At 51.6% G+C, this 6,000-nt stretch overlaps 1 protein-coding gene across 1 annotated transcript in view; it reads right to left on the bottom strand.

The window, feature by feature from the left end:
• LOC789205 (immunoglobulin lambda-1 light chain-like) overlaps window positions 1-6,000 on the bottom strand; it is a 448,173-nt gene that overhangs the window by 351,337 nt on the left and 90,836 nt on the right. The gene's annotated exons all lie outside the window — the stretch shown is intronic.

Here is a 6,000-nt window from a genome sequence, read left to right as displayed (position 1 = left end):
AAGGAGAGATCTTAAGGCACCAGAAAGGTACCAGGGGGCCTGTCTCTGCTCTTCACGCCACCCCCCTCCACCGCCAACCTCAGGAAAGGCTCATGACCGCCCCCGGTGTCCTGGCCCAAGCACAACATCCTGACCTTGTGATAGAGCTCTTGACTCCACTTTCCCCAAAGTGGTTTTGTATTATAAGCTTCAGGATGTTTTGATAGAAAACCACAGCCAACCTGTAGCTTACCTGTAGTGCAGTGTGAGTGTTTACCAAGTGAATTGTGTGATCGAGATTTTTCAATGAACAAAATTGTTCATGGAGTAGTAAACAATCTAAGGTCATCCCTTAAATATATGATTGCTAATATTTAACTTGAAGAAAATGTTGTGGTTGCAGTCACTAAGTTGTGTCCGACTCTGGCTCTGTTTTTACTTTTGCATTGCCAATGGTAAGTATTTCTAAAACATAATTGTAAATTTTAAAGACTTTCTACATGTATTGGCATCTCCACTGGGGATTTTATGTCGTAGCAGGACATTTCTCTGTGAAACAGGGCAGGCCTGAGTTATCAGAGCCATGGGTCAGTCTCAGATCTGAGATGAGACACAGGACATGACAAGGCAGATCACTGTTCTCAGGAATCTCAGACGGCGACCATAGACATGCTCAGACAGAGCAGCAGTCACGCCCCGGGGGCAGAGCCCCCAGGACAGTCTGCTTTCTCCAGCCCAGGGCCCAGCAGCTTCTCCTGCGCTACCATGCATAAAATCAATCCCACACGCAGCTGACACAGACACTCCTCAGCCAGGAAATCATTTTCCCAGTGTCAGGACACGGTTTCTCTCCCCCTCCTGTACCCTCACTCAGTGGGCACATCGGGACGGAATGTGTAGTTGTTCAGGGGATAATCAGCTTTGCTGGAGTCTCCCCTGGATCCCTGGAAAATCGAGGGGGGGAATCATGGGTGGAACAGGGAGGGGAGGCGGACCTATGGGTCAAGCATGCGTGGGAGAGCCGAAAACCTGAGTCTTCTCTGGAAGGAAAGGTTAGAGTGGTTCAAGGAGGGGATACGAAGTGAGGTGTCCAGTTCAGAAGTTCTGGAAACATGTCCATGAGCTTTCTGTCGAGTGACCTGGTCATTGACGGAGGAGCTCAGGTGTGGATGTGTGTAGAAAACAGGGAGCTCCAGGATAGGGAAGAAGTCCATGATCAGAGGGGGCCTGGACAGGGGAGAGGCTTTTAGGAAAGAGCTGAAGGAGGCAGCAGAGTGACTGAGGGAGTTGGAAGGGGTGCAGGGCGTGGACTCTGAGGGTCTTCTCTCCCTCCTTTGCTCGCGGGAAGAGTGGCCCTGGTGACTAGAACAGGACATGCCTTGGCCCATTTTGCAGCTTCACTCCCAGAAAGAACTTGAGGGCTTGGCTCTATGTTTTCTCCTCTGAGAAAATCTCCTGCGAGACCTCACTCCAGTCCAGGGAGCCCAGGACGGCCAGGTCAGGGGAACAATTAGTGGTGGTTTCAAGTTCTGCCACTAGCAGGTTGCTACAGCGCCCCCTGGTGTCGTGCGTGGGGAATTGTTCGTGGCGGGGAAAATGAAAGCAGGGGCTGCCCTGTATCTTCCACCTAAAGTCTCATCAATTAGTGGTTGTGGTGTTCACTGCCGCACCGACCCACTGTCTGTGTCTGACTCCGCCCAGGCCCCTGGGCAATCCTGTCAGTCTTGCTCCTTTCCTATCCAGGGTGAGAACCAGGTCCTGCGGAGCTTGCGCCCTCAGGGAGGTGAGCCCGGGCTGAGGGACCTGCTGTGCTCCACGCTCATGGATGCTTCAGATCCCACAGTGCCAGCCACCCACAGGTAGGTGTTTTTTATCGCGAACCCACCTCAATATTCCAGGACGACACTGATGCCCAGCTGGGGTACAAGGCTCAGGTGTCCTGGCCCCCACACTTCAGCAGAGCAGAAGTGGAACGGGGGTGCTCACACGAACGAGCCCTGGCTTTCCCTCAGGGTCGAGGGATCTCCCTTGTTTCTGCTCCATCTCACCAGCGCCCATTCACTCGCTGTCCAGGGACGGGAACCCGGGGCGTTCCACACTTGTTGAGGGGCCGGCTACGACCTGGCATCCAAGGCACCCGGGTAGTCAATGGAGAGGGAAACGCGTGTGGGCTGAATTATGGGACCCAGTTTGCAGGCAAGTGCAGGAGGTTCTAACTCATATTACTGCAGGAGAATCCGAGATAATTGTTGGAGAAAGGCATGGCAAACGTATACCAATCAACTAATGGGCCAAGTGCTCTTGCCTAAGGTAAAAAAGGTCTCCATGGAATGGAGGAGCCCATGCTCGGAAACGCGGAATACGGGGGTTTGAGTGATACCGAAAGGAGTGGCCGTGGAAGCAGTAGACCGAGTGTCATAATCGTGAGAGACAGCAGCTTGAATGATATAACGGGATAGGGCGGGCAAGCACGCTGACTCGGTTATGGACTGTTAAAGGAGGATAGGGTGAGAAAGGAGCGAGAGCTGTATGGCAAACACAGGAAAGTCAAAAAAGAGAAAAGAAGTTACTGTCAACGTGGATTTAGTTACTGCATGGTGTCGGTTTAGGAAGGGAGTGGAATGAGAGCGTTAATGAAGAACGCTGGGATTAAGGACTCGGCGCGAGATGATAGGGGCGGGTTGAGAGGTGTGAGGGACAGGTGGTGGGTTTATACGGTAAGCCCCTAACGTGAAAAATGGCAGATGATTAGAGTATTTCGAGATACGTGGGATACTAAGGAAAATATGGTACGTGGTAGGCAGGAGGTGCTGATATAGAACGGCGGCACACTATATGTATAGGAGGAAGGTTCAGGAAGCTTGCAGAGGAGAGGAGGAAGGCTGATGGAGAAGAGGAAGAGTGGACGCCATGGGTAGGGGAGGGTAGAGGATAGTAGAGAAAAGAAGCGTGGCATGGATTTGGCATAACAGTCAGTTGAATAGAGTATCTGTGGAGGAGAAGAACAGCAGCGTACGATTATCGCGATAAGAGGAGGACTATAGTGTGTCTAGCACTAACACGGAATCGGGAAAGAGGGGATTGTGCGCAACGGAGCAGGTCAGGCTAAGCATGACAGGAATGACGTCGTCTTGATCTGAGAGGGGTGAGTGTGATGGGACGTAGGGCGGCGCGGGCTCCAAAGGTATAGGAGAGGGTAGTTCTAATTGAAAGACCGTGGAACGTAGATCGTAACGAGGGTTATTACGGCAACTGGTAAGGATAATAGTCACGATATCGGGTGAGACGCGCCTAGAGACAGATAAAGTCCATCCCAAGAACAGGATGTGTAGAGTAAGTCATGGAATGAGAGGTGGTCTGGGAAGTTTACTACTTAGATCGGATCCGTGGCGATGTAGGGGATGGCACTTGTGGGGAACTTGCGCAGTCGGAGAGGTGTATACGTTCGATAGAGACATAGAGTCGCGGAGCTATAACGACTGAGTAGAAAGAGAGAGGGAAATGCTGCAACCCAACTCCAGTGTTCTTGCATGGAGAATCCCAGATGTGGGGGAGCCTCGTGGGCTGCCGTCTATGGGGTTGCACAGAGTCGGACACGACTGAAGCAACTTAGCAGCAGCAGGAACATAAATCGTCCCAGGAGCCTCGAAGTGTGTCCTTAGACAACACAGATTTGTGGAAATTCCACCCAATTTCCATCTTCTTTTGAAATTAAGATGTGAATAGTGTTTGGGGGGTTTTGTATTTTTATTGTGAATTGGGAGTGAATGTGTCATGGGATTGCAAACATTCAGACACGACTGAGCAACTGAACTGTGTCATGGGAAGTTAATGTGACTAGGCCCAATTTAAGACAATTCTCAGGGGTTATTTCACAATAATACACAAAGACATACTTCTGGAACGTTGATGTTCTTAAATATTTTGGGGAGGTTCTTGTTAACCACAGATTTTTGCCACCAACAAAAGGCTGTGATTCAGGAGCTCTAGATGGGAAATTGCACTCTAGAAAATTCCACTACTTGTGTCCCTCCCAGCAAATGAAATATTATTTGTCTGCAAGATCAAGTTCATGACGCTGTACATCTCTTAGTGTGATTTGAATGACAAGAGTCCTAATGGCAGTGGTGGGGGTGTGAGTCTCCCTGTGGAGCCAAGCCTCCTTCCCAACAACAGGGGCAGAGAGGGGTCCCCCTGGAGAGATGGACACACCAGGGGAGAGCTGGGAGGAGACATGTGGCCATGAACCACCAGACAGGAGACGGGCCCAGAGCCTCCCTCCCCATGAGGACCCTGACCTGTCCCACCCCCTCCCCGCCTCTCCTGCCACTAAGCGCTGAGCCCTCTGAGCACAAGGGCAGGTTTTGGTAGCACTTCCCCCATGGGCTACATCACTGCGGCATTGTAACTACCACTTCCCAGACCACAGTGATAATCGGCTTCGTCCTTGGGCTGGGCCCTCGTGATGGTGAGGGTGGCTTTGTTCCCAGAGATGGAACCAGAGATGCAATTAGAGACCCCAGACGGGCGACTGTTTGTGCTATAGAAAAGCAGTCAGGGAGCCTGGCCTGGGGTCTGCTGCAACCAGCTGGGGTAGTTACTGGTTGTGACTGACCCAGAGCTCAGTCCACAGGTGAGGGTGACCTTCTCTCCTGGAGACACTGGCCGTGACGGCTTCTGGGCCACAGTCTAAGCATCTACCGCTAAAAGCAACAAGAGACAGACAGGGATTGTTATGGAGACAAGGACCCTGAGACTCTGCTTGGAGATGCCCCAGAGGATGCAGAGTCCCAGCCCCTGACCTGGATCGTAAGTGAGGAGCCAGAGCAGAAGCACTGTCCAGGCCATGGTGAGGGCCCTCCCAGGACATGACCTCTTTGGCCTCCTGAGCTGGAGGTGGGGTCCTGGGCCTTTGCATGCCTCGCACCCCATGAGGTGAAGGAGGGGCCTCATGCAAATTGCTTCCTTCTCTCCCTGCCCAGGTCACCTGAGGTCCCTGGGGGTCTTGAAGGAGGCAGACTCTAGACCACACAGACCTAGGACAGGACAGGGTGGAGATGTGAGTGATGGGAAACTATCTTTTACCAAGTGTTCCCCATGACCCTGGAGACCTGGGTCCTCCAGCTCCTCCCTGGACAGTCTGAGGCTGAAGGAGGAGATGGGGTGTCCTCACCTCCTGCCCGCAGACTAGGCCATCCCAAGTCTCCCCCCATCCCTGGGACATTTCTTCTTTCCTCAGTGAAACCCCTGCTTGTCTTCTCTGTTTCTTCTTTAGTTTTCCAATCTGTGTCTCCCTCAGAAAGTATTAAAGTTACATTCTTATGGAGCAAAGGTGCAGGGGGTTACAACAAAGAAGGAACTTACTAACTCAAGGGTCCTGTGTTGCCAAGGCCAAGGCTGCTGCTTGTTTTTCCTGTATACCAACTGTTTTTGCTGATGCACTCCCAGGTGCACTTTGAGTAAAGGACAAGGAAACTCGGTAGCAAACATCGGCTCAACAATGCAGTATTATTCTCATACAGCTTTTTTATCGCTCGAAGGTTATGCTTGGGGTGTTGTGAACAATCATGTGCGTTAGTTGCAAGAGTGTGGATAAACCTGCCAAGCAAGCTAAAATAGTAACAGGGGGGTTAAAGTAAAAATGCTCCTTTCAAGCCCAGGAGGCTTATTAACTAGAGCCCTAAGTTGATTTTCTTCAGAGAAAGGTGGTCGGGGATAGCCCGCTGTAAATGTCAGAAGAGTTGGTGAAAGGCATAATGTAATAACCAGTAGACACACAGATTTTAGTTTCGGGGTAGATGCTCGAGCAGGTCCAGGGAATCCCTCGAGTCCTGTTCTGCCTTTGCCTGTCAGGTCCTCTCCGCCTGACCTTTGTCACGGGTGGGATCTCCCGTGGTGGCTCCTGGCAGTGTGTGAAACTTGAAAATTCTCCAAGAAGAAGACGGACAGGCTAAGTTTCTTGTCCCACTTTCCCAGCTGCCTGTTCCCTGACCTCCCTTCAGGACCGGGAAGGACGGAGCC

The sequence above is a fragment of the Bos taurus genome, chromosome 17 (genome assembly GCF_002263795.3).
Source record: "Bos taurus isolate L1 Dominette 01449 registration number 42190680 breed Hereford chromosome 17, ARS-UCD2.0, whole genome shotgun sequence".
Taxonomy (NCBI): Eukaryota; Metazoa; Chordata; class Mammalia; order Artiodactyla; family Bovidae; genus Bos; species Bos taurus.
The sequence above is the reverse complement of the archived record's forward strand: the minus strand, read 5'-3'. Positions and strand labels throughout refer to the sequence as shown.